Source organism: Pantherophis guttatus, chromosome 8, assembly GCF_059756535.1.
Source record: "Pantherophis guttatus breed Tessera chromosome 8, ASM5975653v1, whole genome shotgun sequence".
Lineage (NCBI taxonomy): Eukaryota > Metazoa > Chordata > Lepidosauria > Squamata > Colubridae > Pantherophis > Pantherophis guttatus.
In genome coordinates, this window is record NC_142070.1 from 53,131,370 (window position 1) to 53,148,491 (window position 17,122).

A 17,122-nucleotide genomic window follows, 5' to 3' on the forward strand; every position below is an offset into this window, starting at 1 on the left:
AGGTGCAAGGGGGTGGTGGGAAGGATCTGCGGTCTGGGGCTTCCCTGTCTCCACACCCAAGCAGGCTGTCCAGGGAAAGGGATTGAAGCCCAGCCCGCTGCTTCTGGCACTGGCACCCCCTCAACCCCGGCAACAGCGGCTCTTGCAGTGCCTCTTCCCTGGCAGCACCAGGAGCAGGACTTCCTGTGGGTTTTTTCCCCCTTTGCATCGCAACGAATGAAGAATGGGGGGGATGGCGGTGGGAGCGACCCGCTTAACCCTTTTCTGGAGGAGGTGGAAAGGGGGGTGGGGATGGCGTTGTCTTCGTTATTCCAAGGCAGGGCTGTTTGGGCCAGCCGATTCTTGTTGTGCCGCAGAGGCTTGTAAAGCTCGGGCTGAGCCTGCGGGCTGCCAGGTCTGGAACTGGCAGCAGCTTTTTCCTGCCCCTGGACAGCCTGGACAGGTCTGGAGCTCGGCTGGGGAGAAGGCCCCAAAAGCAGATCTTTCCCCCACCCTCTTTTCCCCAACAGAGCCGGTCATTGGGCTGCCAGAAGCAGCAAGTGGGGCTTCAATCCCTGCCCCTGGACAGTCTGCTCGGCTGGGGAGAAGGGAAGCCCCGAAAGCAGATCTTTCCCCCACCCCCTTTTCACCAACGGAGCCGGTCATTGGGCTGCCAGAAGCAGCAAGTGGGGCTTCAATCCCTGCCCCTGGACTGTCTGCTCGGCTGGGGAGAAGGGAAGCCCCGAAAGCAGATCTTTCCCCCACCCCCTTTTCCACAAGGGAGCCGGTCATTGGGCTGCCAGAAGCAGCAAGTGGGGCTTCAATCCCTTCAATCCCTACTCCTGAAAGCCCAAAACAAGTAGGGGGGGCACAAAGCGCATGTGGGGGACTGTGCATACTCAATGCAGAATGTATGCATGTGGGTGTGCGCGCAATGTGGGGCGCATGCGTGGGGTGTCACGTGTGCATGCACATGCGTGGGGGGTCGCATTGCATTATGGGTGCTGGCACGCGTGGGCGTTATCACGTGCACACACACACACACTTCCGGCACGCAACGAGAAAAAGGTTCACCATCACTGGTGTAGGGTGTCCTGCTTGGGCAGGGGGGTGGTTGAACCAGATGACCTACAATGTCCTTTCCAACTCTGTTAATCTATGTCTCTGACATGGAAGTAAATTGCCATTATCTCTTTCTCCTTCCTTCCTTCCTTCCTTCCTTCCTTCCTTCCTTCCTTCCTTCCTTCCTTCCTTCCTTCCTTCCTTCCTTCCTCCCTTCCTCCCTCTTTCTCTTTCTTTCTTTCTTTCTTTCTTTCTTTCTTTCTTTCTTTCTTTCTTTCTTTCTTTCTTTTCACTCTCCTCCCTCCCTCCCTCCCTCTCTCTCATTTTCTTTGTCTGCATACAAAGAAGTCAACTAAAGCACTCAGGTAAAAGTATTGTGATTCTTCCACATTGTTGTGTATATGTGTGCTCATATACATGGCCATGCACACACAAAAAGACATATATAAGCATGTACAAATCAATACAAACTGAACATAATATATGAACATCTCTGATTGGTTTCTATTCTCCCAGTATAAATCAAAGATCAACTTATCTAAATTGTCTTATTTAATAAAGTCTTATTCAATATGCAGTATGTAAACATTGTCCTGACCCTTAATCAAAGAAATAAAATTAAATTTAAGCAATAAAATTGTTAATGGGCATTCGCTATTTTTTGACAGATTTTATAATACTTTTTTTTAGCTTTGAGAGAAATTGGAGTCCATGAATCATAAGACTGGTTAAACCATAAGAATCCCTAAGTATTGCTCTTAAAAGATATGCTATTGGTAGCAGATTCATTGAATTTAATTTAGAAAAAAACATCTCCAGATTCAGTCTACTTCCTAAAAATATGAATAATGGATCAGAATAATGGATCAGAGCTGGGGAGAAAGTATGACAACATGCATATTTTTAACTCTTACAAAAGCATGCTTGTCCTGAAATAACTCATGAGAAATGGTCACATTTTAGATAAAACCATGTATTTGCCTGGTTCAAAATTGCAGGCTGAAAATTTACTTTTGAGGCTCATGTGGTTAACTGCATCATTTTCTCAGGTCCTATCTGGGCACACATGTAAGAGAAGGCATGTCAGCAACTAAGTCACTTTAAAGTGGTGATCATCTACTGTATTCAGTGAGGCATGTAGTCTGGGTCACCCTGCTTATTTCATTTGGCTGGGTTGAAACAGCTGATAGACTTTTAATGAAGAGTTGGATTAATTAAAAAGTTGGGGTTCTAAGGATATAATTTTAAACCTTTTTCTAAGAAAGAAGAAAATTACAAATTGGCATTTCATTTGCCTAGTTTCAAAATGCTTAACCTACTATCAGAATTTATTTTACTATCTAATATAGGCCAATCTATTTTAATGGACTAATTTATCCAATGATTCAACTACCCCAGCCTCCCTAGAACTTAACAAGTATCTCCCACAACAAAAGGCCCTGTCTTTTCAGAAGGGGATCCTATTAAATTTATTAAGATTTCCATAGGAAAAAAGCATAGGACTGCTAACATTGATGGGGATAAGTTGCAATTATTCCAAAAGAATGCAATTTTTTTCAACTTTACAACAGTGTCAGCATTCCGAGTAATGCACCTATTGAAATCAGAACTCTGAGGCAGGTAGATTCCTCAAAGGACATGTTTATCAGATACATCATATTGGCACAGTTGGTGAAAACCAACTCTGAAAGTTCCCACGGTTTTCAGCTAATTAAAAGAATATAACTCCCCTCCTCTCCAATGTTATCAGTCACATTGTCCAATGAATATAGTTGACAGGCTCCTACCCTCCTTCACCAGCCACCTCTTACAATGACCTTGGTTCCCAAGGAAAAACTTTTTATTTTGATTGTAAACTACTTCCCCCCTCTCTTTCTTTCTCAGGCTTCGTGGCAACTGTGAGGCAGCCAGATTCACTTCAGAGTTGACAAAACAGAACAACAAAGTATCAAGCTTACAAAAGTATTTTAAATCCACATAGAAAATACTTTCCCTCGGATTTCTTTTCCTTTTAGTATTTTTAGTTTCTCCAAATTCAGTTTTAAGTCCAGTTATAAAATTTCCTTTCTTGGGCTTTAATATTTCAACCTCCTCTTTGTTCTTTCTTCAAGTGTCAAAGCTGTCAAAGATATTTCAAATCCTCATATAAAGTACTTTCCTTCGGATTTCTTTTTCTTGTATTAATTTTAATTTCTCCAAATCCAATTTTAAATCCAGTTATAAAGTTTTCTTTCTTGGACTTTGGTACTTTAACCTCCCCTTTGTACCTCCAAGTGCCGATTAGCCACACATTTCCGCTCTGGGACACCTTCGAAGTTTTTTTTTAAAAAATCGTTTTTTACCTGTGAGTTGGCCAATCACTCACCTGGTACCAGCACTCCGTTCAAACACCGCTCCTGCACAAAAATCTTATTCCGGTTGCCCCAGCTTCAGAGCGGTCATTTTTTAATGGCCGCCACCCCCACTGCCAGTTCAAAGAGCAGCCTCCGACCTTTTGAGGAACTTGCCTTTTCCTCTTGGTCATCCAAGGCATCTCTCCTTCTTCACTGTCCCTACAGGACGGTTACGGTCCGAAGACCCCCCCCAACAGCTGTTTGTCTGGCTAGATTTTCGTGGAGCTTGTTGGAGCCCGCTATTTTTCCAGCCAGTCTTGCCACGACGCTTCCAATTTCCACAGTTCAGCACAGTGTCAGCTCTGTCTGATTTGGCTTGGCACTTCACAGGCATCCTGCCATCAAAGGCTAGAAGGGGGGAGGGATGTAAGGGCAATAAAGCTGTTTGGGATGGGAAATAGGGAGGGGGAATGACAGGTGATAAAGACCAGAGCAGCCCGGATCCAGTTTGTACCAACATTCCAAGGCCAGGTAACCTGAGAAAATATGCAGATTAGCCACAAACATCTCAGCATTCTCAAAACATTTTGGTGAGCTCTGATTTGCTGGAAACGGACTAGCCACTGGAGATGGAATGGGCTGTGAGTGAATCTTTCTATATCTTTTGAGTACATGAAAATTTAGAACTAACCTTCCGCCAGTGACGTCAACGTGTTAGGGACGAAAGGAACGGTGCTCCGTTTCCAAAGCCCCTAATATCCTCGCTGCGGGCGCTGATTTCGGCGCTACCGACCCCGTAGAGGTCGGTAGAAGAAGGGGAAATTTCTGAGGACCTCGGGGAGGGCGGCAATCCCCCCGAAGGTTCGGGATAACTCCTCTAACTCGGAACGAGGAAGAACCAGCCACCCGGCTGGCCAGAAACGCTGACAGCTGTTAAGAGGGAAGCGAAGATTGAAAAAGAAAAGCATCGGTGAAAACAGAAGTGAGGATTAAAGATTGAAAAGGTATATCTGCATTTTCTAACGGTTGGGAGAAAGCGGGCGGAAGGAACCCTTGAGTAAAAGAGGAGAAAGAGAAGCGGCGACTGATAAGTGGAGTGAAGGGGAGGAATCCATATTGAAAGTGACAGCGCGTAATCTGGTAGTCAGTGGAATCCGAAAGAATCCAGAGGGAATACGTGTCATGAATAAATGCCTTGCCTCTGATCCAGAGTTAGAAGCAGGGGGGCTGGGCAAGCCAACCCCCAAGGTCCACCCTAACCCAATGACCCCTCCTTACCTTAGCCATGCCCCGGGGGTACTTAAGGGTCAGCCATGCGGTCCTACCTCAGTTCCAGACTTGTACCTGTAACGATAAGATGCTTAATTAATAAACAGTAATTGATACATTAAGAACTTGTCTATGGAGTTATTGGGCACGATCCTCGAACATAATTAACAAAATGGTAGCAGAGGATGGTTTTATAGCCCAATCCTGATACTCCACAACATGCAAGAGACCACGACAAACAGGGTGAATACCAGAGCATTCACCAAGAAGATGGCAGGATGATCTGCCCAACCCGAAACCACGCAAGGAGAAGCACCCGAGACGAGCGGCCTACTCCACCACCCATCCACCCCGGCCAGGAGCAACGAGGGGTGGACGAAACACGAAACCTCAAAGGAAGAGATGCACGACCTAAAAGGAAAACTCCTCGAGCTGATAGATTCGTCGCAAAGCAACAGCGGCCTCATCGCGGAACTCCGAAGTCTGATCAAAGGCTCCGAAGCAGTGAGTGAGGAAGATGAAGACGAATCCGACTACAGCGAAGGAGACCCGGTAAGGGAAGATTTCCCCCACCAAAAACCTACCGCAAAGGCCGAAGGAGACTTCGCGCCCTTTTCACGGCGGCCATCTTGGGAGACGGCATCATCAAAGATGGCTGACCATCCACCAATAGACTCCCGGGATTTAAATCCTATGGCGGGAATCGGGGCCTACTCAAAAACTACCGACCAAAAATACTACAAAAAACACAAAGGCCCTAAAACAAAACCTACAAGCTCGCCTACCGAGCCCGAGGTCAACAAAGCCATCGAACTAATCGCCGCGGCCCTAGGGGACAAGGTGAAAATACTGACCGTACACCCCGGCGCCAGGCCAAAAAATAAAAGGGACCCCAACGCGACGAGGGCCGGCACCGACGTCCACCCTGGGAAGGATGCCACCATCGCGTGGACCCAGGACCACCCAGAGCCCCTAAGGGGTCTACCCACTAAAGCAGGACGCCAAGGGCGGTGGGACTACTCACCAGACCGACGACCGGGACCAGATCCGTGGACCGCGAGGCCATCTGCAGGCAGGGGATGTCCATCGGCGGGCAGGGGGATCGGCCCGACACCCACAGGCGGCATCCGCACGAGGCCGGGCCATCCGGGACCATTTGCGGCCCCAGCGGGACTCCCAGCGTCCATCGGCGATCCTCACCGCTTTCCGAGACTCCAGGCGACGATCCGCGACGATCCCGAGCAGGCAAGGCCAACCGGAGAGGAACTGAAGGCCCATCCGGAAGATTGGGGCCTTCACCCAGGAGCAGCATGGACGAGCTCCTCACTCCACGACGACTGGGGAGAAATGAACCTCACGCATGCGCAGCACGCCCCTGTAAGAGAAACGGAACAGGACATAGAGCTACACCGACGCAGACACATAGAGACAAGTCAGTTCAGACTTGCCACAGTCGTTCCTCTGCCTTATTGCGAGTATCCTTATGTGAGGAACCATGGACAGCGACATAATGTGAGTAATTTAACTTACAATTCAGGGACTTTACCCAGTGATTTTCCTAAACTGAGGCTAGATGGGGAGAATTTCCTGGACTGGAATCAACAGCTCCAGGCCACCCTGCTTAAGGAAGACCTGCTATCTATGGTTACAGACCCCTCAGAAAAACCCTGGACTTTTGAATTGGATTGCATCCATCACAAAGCTTACTGTATTGTCATTGCCAGCATTACCCCCAGCATTTACCCCAGTATTAGCCACCACCTGACTGCATTAGAGATAATACAGAGAATGCACAAACTGTTTTACTGCCAAAGCGTTGCCAGCACCACCAGGCTTTCCAGGGAGTTTTATGCCACTAAACTCAAGGCAGGGACACCCATGAGCGAGCATTTACTATCTCTAAATAATACTAGGGTCCAGCTGACACAAAGGGGGGAGGTCATAAGCGAGAGGACCATGATAAGTATCATAGTAAATTCCCTAGACCCCACTTGGGACACCTTTATTACGCAGATAGACAATCTAGGGACAGGGAGGCTCTCACTTGACTTACTAACAAGTAAACTAATATCAGAGGATTGCATCAGAAAGGAACGCTCCCTAAGCCGCAGGGAGCAAAGACCCAGCAGAAAGGTTGAGCCACAGGGCAGGAGCCAGAGCAACACAGAGTGCTATATATGTGGGTCAAGAAACCATTACAAGAGGGACTGCCCTAAAAATACAGGGGACAGGATGCATAGGAGAGATAGACCAGAGCAAAGGACAAGACACACTAGCGGACGCTCACCAGAGGTCAGGCACAGGCGTAGGGATTCACCTAGCCCTAGAGACAGGAGAGACCACAGGGACAGTTCCAGGGAGAGCCACACTGGATCACTGTACGGCATAGGGGATCAAGCACAACACGTAGGCCAAGACAGGGAGGAAGGCACATGGCTGCTGGACTCAGGAGCCACAAACCACACCACACATGATCGCAACCTACTAACCTCTTTCACAGGAGAAAGTTTTGTAGTGAAAGTGGCTAACCAGAATAACGTACAAGTAACAGGCAAAGGTAACGCATACGTACCAGGAATAGGTATGGTACGGGGAGTACTTCTAGTGCCAAATATACCATATAATATCCTTGCCACCCTAAAACTAAGCAAGGATAACAATGTCGAGGTGACTTTCAAAGAAGGAAAGGCACAGGTAACCAGAGGGGGTAAAGGGATAGGGAAAGTAGTAGTCAGTGGGGAACTACCATTCTTCCACCCAACCAAGAGCACACAGCCAGAAGTAAACAACCACCGAGGGGTTAGCTCCAATAGCACAGGCAACGCAAGTAAGGGAGTAGAGGGGGTTAAGCACACACACACCACCGATGAGCCCAGAGAACAGGGGACACCTAGGAAGGAGAAACCAACGATAGGGAAACCAATGCATGACAACTGTGCCCACCTATTACACAGGAAACTAGGGCACATTAGTTTCCCCGTAGTGCAGAAAATGTTGGAATGCTCTGAAGGTGTAAAAATAAAGGATTGTGAGAACTATCTCGAGTGTTCTATTTGTAAGGGCTCCAAATTAAAAACCAAACCAAGACCCAAGAAGTCAGTACGCACAACCAATTCGATTTTCCAACTTGTACATATGGACCTAGTGGGGCCACTAAGGCCCTCCATCAAGTACAGGAAGAGGTACTTCCTGACTATAGTGGATGACTTCAGCCGCTATGGCTTCGTGTACACCCTAAAACACAAAAATGAGGTATTTCAAAAATTTAAGGAATTCTATGCGAGGGTGGAGACACAACACAACACCAAAATCAGGCAAATAATGACAGACCGGGGGTCTGAATTCTTATCAAGCGACTTCTCGCGATGGTTAAAAGCACGCGGGATGGTCCACTACACAACTTCTCCGTTTTCCGCTTTTCAAAATGGCGTGGCGGAATGAAAAAACGGAACGCTACAGACCATGATGAGGTGCGCGCTAGATGATGCCGGCCTAGGGCAGCATTTCTGGTCCGAAGCACTCATTTATTCGAATTATACTCTAAATAGACTGTGGTCCAGCGTACTAAATAAAACCCCATACGAATTAATGTACCAAAGGAAACCACAGGTGTCACACTTACACATATTCGGGGTCACAGCAGATGTGCACATACCCAAGCAACTCAGGCGTAAGGGGGACAGGGTATCCAGGAGGCTGAGGTTCATGGGCTATGAACCGGGGACGAAGGGATACAGGTTCATAGACAACAGCAACAATTTCGTGATATCACGAACAGCTGTCTTTCACGAAAACGCTAACTGGTCCAAGATACACCTCAACGAGGTGTCCCTTAACAAGGACGGACCAGGGGATGATCAAAAGGAAATGAAACACCAAGCAGGGAGGGACACTGAACAGGGAAAGAACAAACCCAGGGGACAGGAAATACCAGTGAAGGGATGGAAGGAAAACCACCCGCTCATTAAAGTAGACTCACTCACCGAGAGAGAAGCTAAGTACATGCATGACACAGAGACACCTCCTGACAGACCAGTCAGGACAAACAGGGGCAAAAGGCCAGAAAGGTTAGGGGACTACATTCTATCCCTACACAATAACCAACTAACCCCCAACACATATGAGGACGTACTGGGGTTACCAAATGAGGAGAGAGAGAAATGGGAACAAGCCATGGAAAGGGAAATGGACAGCCTGAGGGAACTAAACGTATACACTCCCTCTAAAGTCCCAACAGGAAAGACAACCATAGGCACTAGGTGGGTCTACAAGGTTAAGACTCTAGAGGGAAACAAAGTGCTCTACAAAGCAAGACTGGTGGCTCAAGGATTCGCCCAGAAATACCCTGATGACTACATGGAAACGTACTCCCCCACAGTCAGAGCCGAGAGCGTGAAATGTGCACTAGTGATCACATCACTGCTGGGGCTGGAGGTGCACCAATTCGACGTGCAAACCGCTTACCTGCACGCTGAGCTCGACAAAGAGATATACGTGAGAGCGCCACCCAGCCAAAGCACCAAAAAGGGAGAAACCTGGATTTTAAACCGGAGCTTGTATGGACTCAAACAATCAGGGAAACGTTGGTATGAGTGCCTATCCAAGACATTGAAATCCATGGGATTCTCAGCCACTTCAGCCGACAACTGCTTCTTCACCAAGAAGTCAGACAACTCCCTCGAATATGTTTTGATATACGTAGACGATATATTGTATATCGGTGATCAAGCCAGCAAATGTAATAACTTCGCCAATGAGCTGGGAAAACATTTTACACTAAAAATACTGGGCAAGGTAGACAAATACTTGGGGGTGCAGATCACGAAAACAGGCAAGGGTTTTCAGCTGTCACAGAAGGATAAAATTTTAGAACTAATACATAAATGCAGCATGACAAACGCCAAGGGGTGTGAAACGCCAATGCAGCCAGATTTCTTGAAGGACATGTATAATGAGGCTGAGGCGTTCAAGGACAACACTTTATACAGATCCACCATAGGCTCCCTACTGTACATTGCGAACTGGACCAGGCCAGACATCGCACTGCCAGTCAATTTGCTGTCAAGACACGTGGGTAAGCCCACCGTGTACCACTGGGAGGCCATCAAAAGGGTATTAAGGTATTTAAAGCAAACTTCCGAGGCCTGCCTGTCATTAGAACCCGAGAACACCACAGCACCCACACTCACGTGCTATGCTGACGCTGACTGGGCTGGGGACGTGAAGTGCAGGAAGAGCACTTCGGGTTACATATTTTTCCTAAACAACAGCCCAGTTCATTGGTATACAGGCAAGCAAGACTTGGTAGCCACATCCACCACGGAGGCTGAATATATCTGTTTGTCCAAAGCCGCCAACAACCTGGTCTGGTTTGATGACCTGCTCGCTGACATATGGGCCGAGCCAAGCTACCCCATCATCATGCACGAGGACAATAAAGCCGCCATGGAAATATCTAAGGCTGAAGCGGTGGGTCAAAGGTCGAGGCATATCGACATAAAGTACAAGCATGTCAGGCAATTCGTGAACATAGGTTTTGTGAAGGTTATACACTGTGACACGGAAGAACAAACAGCAGACATCCTAACAAAGCCATTGCAAAATAAACAGCACACGTATCTCACATCAAAATTAGGCGTCCTCTTGAAAAAAACACCTCAAGTACATAACACACAAAAATATCTCAGCCAGGCATTTAGAGGGGGTTTTGTCATGAATAAATGCCTTGCCTCTGATCCAGAGTTAGAAGCAGGGGGGCTGGGCAAGCCAACCCCCAAGGTCCACCCTAACCCAATGACCCCTCCTTACCTTAGCCACGCCCCGGGGGTACTTAAGGGTCAGCCATGCGGTCCTACCTCAGTTCCAGACTTGTACCTGTAACGATAAGATGCTTAATTAATAAACAGTAATTGATACATTAAGAACTTGTCTATGGAGTTATTGGGCACGATCCTCGAACATAATTAACAATACGGTTGAACGAAGTGTGTGATTGATAACCAGAGCTTCATAACAAAAAGCTGGGAGAGCGAAGGTCTCTGAAAACTTAAAAGACTTAACGGGAGGACTTTTAGAGCCCCGGATATCCATAGAAGAAAGGACGGTGAAGCCATATTGAGCAACAGCAGGGAGAACACAGTCAACTTAGAACTTATAACATTGTTGCCGATACTTACTGGACAATCCAGACAAAGGCTTCCTTAACAGGATCAAGTTTATTGATCGAGTTAATTGGATAATTGGATAATAAAGCAACGGGACTATTGGATTGTGTTATTTGGGGAAGCAGACGCTTGATACTTTTGGCGCACGATCAGTGTGTATTGGACAAAAAGTAAAGTAAAGGGAGGAAAAAGTACGATCGGACGTGAAATACATTGGATTTATAATTTTTGTTTCTGCCACGGCTTATCCTGGTGAGGATTTGAACTGAGGATTACGGAACAAGTGGATAATACATGGACATATTATATTGAAACTATTGACAGTTGAAAGGAAGTGGACTTGAACTATAATTGGATATTTGATATAAAGTTTGCCAGAACATAAGATACTACCAAGACCAACTACTAATTACCAACAGTGACTAAGAAGTAATATTTGGTGTATATATACTCACTGCTTTGGAAATCTATACTTATATGACTGCATAACATTACCTTATACTTATCTTGTACCCATTAAGTGAATTATTGCCTTATTAATTTGTTTTTATATATTTATATACGTAGAATCAGAGATATAGATTTTATTATAGCTAAATATAATTTCTATTAATTTGTCTTTATATAGTTAGAATCTCAATGATTTGTTAATTTGTCTTAATACAACTAGAATCAAAGATCCGGATTATATTATACTTATCATAGCTATATTATAATTACAAAAGTATATCCATATACGTATGTTATATAAATTAAAATAAATTGGATAAATTAGATAAGTAAGATAAATATTTAGACAATTGCTGAAGGAATCTACGTTTGACATTTGATTGCATAGTATGACCTTATTTATAAGAAGTGTATATTAATAGATTAAGTGATATATTAATTTGAGCTATATATAGTTAGTATTAAAGATTTAGTCCATAGTATATTAGATACATTTATATTAACTACATCCCTTTACCTTCTGAGAAATCATATTGCACTTACTCCCTACTTACTAATATACCACTTACTCAAATACTTAATACCAGGGAGAATTAGCTGATGGATTGCTAGAACATTACATTTTTCCCTTGACCCTCCCACTTAGCTTCCCATGCTGATTGATTTATAAGTACAAAGGAGCCTGGAAAAAAGCGAAAAATAAATTTGGGTGAAATTTTAAAACAGACCTAGAAATATTGACCAGTATATGAAAATCTGGGAAAGAATAAAAAAAGAGATAATAATGGCGACCACAAGTATAACGACAACAGCTAAAATAAGTAAGAAAACACCATCGGGCCAAATGATACTTATGACTTCACCAGCTCAACAGAAAGTAATTGAAACCACAGAAAAGGAGAAGATGAGTCCTGCCCTACAAAACATCCACTCCGCATTAGCAATGATCCAGGAAGGCATGAATAGAATGCAGGAAACCATGGCACATAATCATGAAGAGACCAAGAAAAATCATGAAGAATTGAGGTCAGATGTGAGTGAAATTAAAGATAACATCAAAAATATGGATGAGAAGATAGAACAAATTCAGCAAAACATAACAGAAAACGAGCAGAGGATCCAAAAGGTGGAAGAAAGAGTAGAATATGTGACCAACAGAATGGAAAGAATGGAACAAGATCAAGGGGCATTTAATAAGGAAACTGAGGACGTGTTAACCTATCTGGAAATGGAAAAGGCATCATTCTACTTACGGTTTCAAAATGTAGAAGAGCAGAAGGATGAGGATCTAAGTGAAATAATGATTGAGATACTGGCAAAGGCAACCCAGGTGGATAAGGATGAACTGCGAAACGGAATGGACGAAATATATAGGGTGTACACGAACTACGCAAGAAGAAACAAATTACCTAAAGAAATTCACATAAGATTCACGAAAAAATCTATTAAGGAAGAGATCTACAGGAAGATGAGGGAAGAGACAATCATGCATAAGGGAAGAGAAATCATAACTCTAAAACAAATACCAAGAAGAACGAGAGATCAAAGAAGAAATTATAATTTCCTGACCACCCAGCTAAATAAATTTAAAATAAAATTCCGCTGGCTACTACCGGAAGGCCTACTTATCTCCTGGGATGAAAGAAAGTACAAGATTGATAATCTGGAAAAGGCTCAAGAATTCTTTGACCAGCACTTTACAATGGAAGAGGAACAGGAGACAAGGAGAGAAGCGGAACCCGGGACACGGCGGATGGAGAAGGAAGAAAAAGATCAGGAAGAGGCAAAAAGATTGGAGAGAGAAAGAATGGAGAGAGAGGGAGCGAGGGAAAAGACTCAAAGAGTTACCAGAAACACAACAAAGTTGAAAATCACAAATAGATAAACTCAATAGAGATGGAAGGAGAAATAAAAATTATATCAATTAATATAAACGGACTCAACTCCCCAAGGAAAAGGAAATATATATTTACGAAATTGCAAAAATTGGACTTAGATGTGATAACTTTACAAGAAGTACACATTAAAAGACAGCAACAAATATTGTTGGAGAATCAAAAATTAGGAAAATTATTCACATCCCTAGGAGATAATAAGAAGAGAGGAGTGGCAACTTATGTCAAAAACCATTTAAAAGCTGGGCTTCCGGTTTGCTCTTCGTAGCCACCAGACGGTCTCTCGGGACCGCCAGCCCCTTCGCCTGTAAAGAGCCGCCTGTACAGCGCAGAGGCGGCTCGAAAAACCCCATTTCCAGGAGGAAATGTGGGATAGAGCAGGTGAGTGTAGGTAGAGCTCTCCGTAGCCCCCAGGGTTTTTTTTTTTACTCTTGGGGGCGGGCGGAGGAAGCTCCCTATAGCACTCGCCGCCCGCTCCGGGCGTTGGGAGACTTCTGCCTTTTTGCAGAACAAGGCTACGAAGACAAGCTTTTTAAGATATTTAACAGATTAACTAAAGATGATGAGATTTGGATCTGGACCTGTGACCCTAAATTGCAAGTATTAATACTTATTTCGCAAAGGATATTCAACAAAGTAAAAAAGACCTTTTAAAATGGCGATTGCCGAAACTGGAGCAGGGAAGCTGAAAAGAGAAAGTCCTTCCGTTTCTTATTAAGTTACAAAGTAGCAGAATAAATGCTCCTGGCTACATTTGAAGGGATATGAGCTGGACCTGTGACCCTGAATTGCAAGTATCTTATTTATTTTATAACAATTATTGAAGAAGGAAAAGGAAAAGGAAAAAAGAATCTTTAAAAAGGGCGATTGCCGAGGCTTGAGAAGGGGCTGAAAGGGAGAGTCCTTCCGTTTCCTATTGAGATACAAAGTAGCTGAATAAATATTTTTGGCTACACTTGAAAATAAAGCTCTACTTTTGTGTTTTTTCTCTTCCTGGAGATTTGATATTGATCTTGGTTGGAAAGAAGTTTTTTTTTTCTCTGCTGCCTCTCTTTTCTTTTTTTTTAAAAAAATAGTTTGTCTGTGTTGAAATATGGCATTAAAGCCGGACAAACAAGCAATGGGGGGGGGGGATTCCCCCATTAACAAATTACGTGACCAAGTTTTAAAGCTCCAGTCTCAGAAAACTGATTTTAATATAATTGAATTTCTTTTGGAGGAGATTGTAAGAAGGGATGAGATTGTGAATCAGAACTTTGAAAAATTTAAGCAGGAAATTAAAGAATTAGTGCAATTAAAGTTTGATATTCTGGATCGAAAGATTATAAAAATGGCTAATGGCTTTGTAGAATTTATGATTAAGTTGGATGAAAATACTAACTTATTAGAGTCTAAAGTGGAAGAAATTGAGGACAATTTGGATAATAAAATACAAAAAATTGAAAATGATTTGACAAACATTCAAGACAATAGCTCAGAAGAAAAACCTAAAATGGAGGTTGAACAAAAGTCTTGTAATGCAGAAAATTTACAACAACGGATTGAAAGAGAGGTCCTAATGGTGCATTACAATTTTACAGAATATGCGATCAGACTCAGAGGTTTGCAGGAAAATAACAGAGATGATTTAAGGAAAATATCTTCTGAAATTCTGGCTGGGATTTTAAAGGTTCAACCTGAGGAAGTGTTTTGTAGGATTGACAGAGTGTTCAGAATAAACTCCTGGATTGCAAAGCAAAGGCAATTGCCTAGAGATGTGGTGATTTATTTTACAGATAAAGAAATTAGGAATAATGTTGTGCAAAATTCCTTCAATTCTACTTTGCAATTGTATGGAAGAAAGATATGGATCTACAAAGAGCTCCCCCCCAAGATGTTAACGGAAAGGAAGAAATTTTCTGGTGACTGAGTTAAAATACAGAAATATTCCATTTAGGTGGGATGCCCCAGTTGGCATAATATTGAGATATCAAGGAGAAAGATACCAATTAGATACTGTTGAAAAAGCGGAAGAATTTTATCAAAAATTTTTGAAAATGAACTTAACATCTATAGGCACAATACAGGATAAGCAGAAGGAGTTGGAAATAAAGGGAAAATATCGAATTACAGAGGTTGCGGTAGACAAATTGCCTTTGGATTCTCTCGATACCCCAGCTGGATTATCTACAAATATGAGAGAAGCAGCATCTGATTTCAACGTGATGATTCACCAAGTTAAAGACAAGTATGGAAATCAATTAGCTGATATACAATTGGCAAAAAAGAAATATGAGATACAAAAACAAAACCAACAAGATCAACTTATAAAGCAGAATGAAAACCGATCAGTTGATATACAACTTGTAGAAAGGAAAACAGGATGGAAATTAAACCCACAAAAAGAAAAGAAAAAAAGAAATAGGTCTCATAAAAACAGAAATTTCTAAATTAAGCAACGGTGAAGCCAGTGATTTTAAAAAAATGAATGAATATGTGAAAAGATAGTGGAGGCGAAGTATTGGTTAATATCATCCTGAGGACAGTGACAGACCTCTGCAATGCCGTAATTTTGGGATGTGAAAAGAGCCTTAAACTGTTGGATTTGAATTATCTATTTTGGATTTCTTTCTTGTATTGATAAATATATTATAACTATTCTGAGCTACAAGGCAAGAGAGCTACGTTGGGGCATGCAGAAGATCTGGTTGTTACCCATTAGGATGATGGGAATTAATAATCCTGATGAAAGCCACAATTACAACTATATGGAATATAATCATAATGTCACTCGGGTGGTTGTTTTTACTTTTATATATATATGAGGATATTCATTACTGATGGGGGCAGATGATGACTGAAGACTTTGAACAAACTGTTGCACCAGGATGCTACGTTACCCAATTATGGATGAGGGACTCAACAATCCAGTGGAAAGACATCAAAGAAGATATTATATGGATTATAAATTTAAAGTTATTGTCTTTTCTTTTTTTAAATAACGGAATATATACATATATATATATATATTTTAGCAGAGTGGGCAGTGGATTAAAGATATTAAGAATTGTTGTGCATGGTAATTTTGTAGGAAAGTGGGTGGAAATATGTTAGTCTACTGATGGATTAGCTTAAGAAAAGGGATGTTTAAGTGATATATTTAGGGCAGTGGAGGATAGAGTTGAATAAATGTTAAATTAGGATTTATGGGGAAGGCTGCTTTGAAATGTTATATTAATATACACAAAGAATAAATGTTAAAGTAGGATCCATTATACAGTCTTAAAGTGGAAGGTTGCTTTGAAATGTTGTAATAATATATAGATATAAGTTTTGGGGAGGAGAAAAAGGGCAGATTATTGCTAAATTGGGAGTTATAATATGCTAAACTAGAAGTTTTAAGTTAAACTGTTATAATATGCTAAACTAGAAGTTATCATACAATGTTATAGCAGACTGCTTTTTTTTTGAAATGTATGGTAAAAGGGGAAAGTAACAATATTAATAATATTTTTAGTAAGTAAGGGTCAGTATATAGAGGAGGGAGTAAGGCGATGTTAAAATATTATGTAATCTGTTATGAATTAGGTTTTTGGTGTGAAGAAGTCACGGGGGGATGGGTGGCGAGGGGGGGTTAGGGAGGAGGGGGGGAAGGAAAAAAAGGGGGAAAAATTTGTATTTGAAAACTTTTTCAATAAAAAAAAAACCATTTAAAAGCTAAACAGATATATACAGATTCGGAAGGACGTATTTTAATAACTGAAATAAAAACAGAAACAAGGAAAATATTGCTAGCTTCTATCTATGCACCTAATGGAAACCAGAGAGAATTTTACAAGAAACTACATGATACAATTAAAGATTTGGAGTACGAAAATATCTGTGTTGTCGGAGACTTCAACGCAATCGTGAATATACAAGATGACTATCGAAGTAATAAACAAAGTAAGACTCGAAAAAGAATCTTACCGGATACATTTAAGGATATGAC

The 17,122-nt window shown here is 42.7% G+C and overlaps 1 long non-coding RNA gene across 1 annotated transcript in view; it reads right to left on the reverse strand.

Annotated features, from left to right (window-relative positions):
* Positions 1–1,407: 1,407 nt before the first annotated feature.
* Positions 1,408–17,122, reverse strand: part of LOC148112643 (uncharacterized) — a 40,935-nt gene continuing 25,220 nt past the window's right edge. Inside the window, exons 2-4 of the long non-coding RNA XR_015729222.1 lie at positions 10,452–10,517; positions 5,668–6,018; positions 1,408–4,718 (exon numbers count right to left, since the gene is read on the reverse strand). This is a non-coding gene — a long non-coding RNA (uncharacterized LOC148112643). The remainder of the gene's footprint in view (positions 4,719–5,667; positions 6,019–10,451; positions 10,518–17,122) is intronic.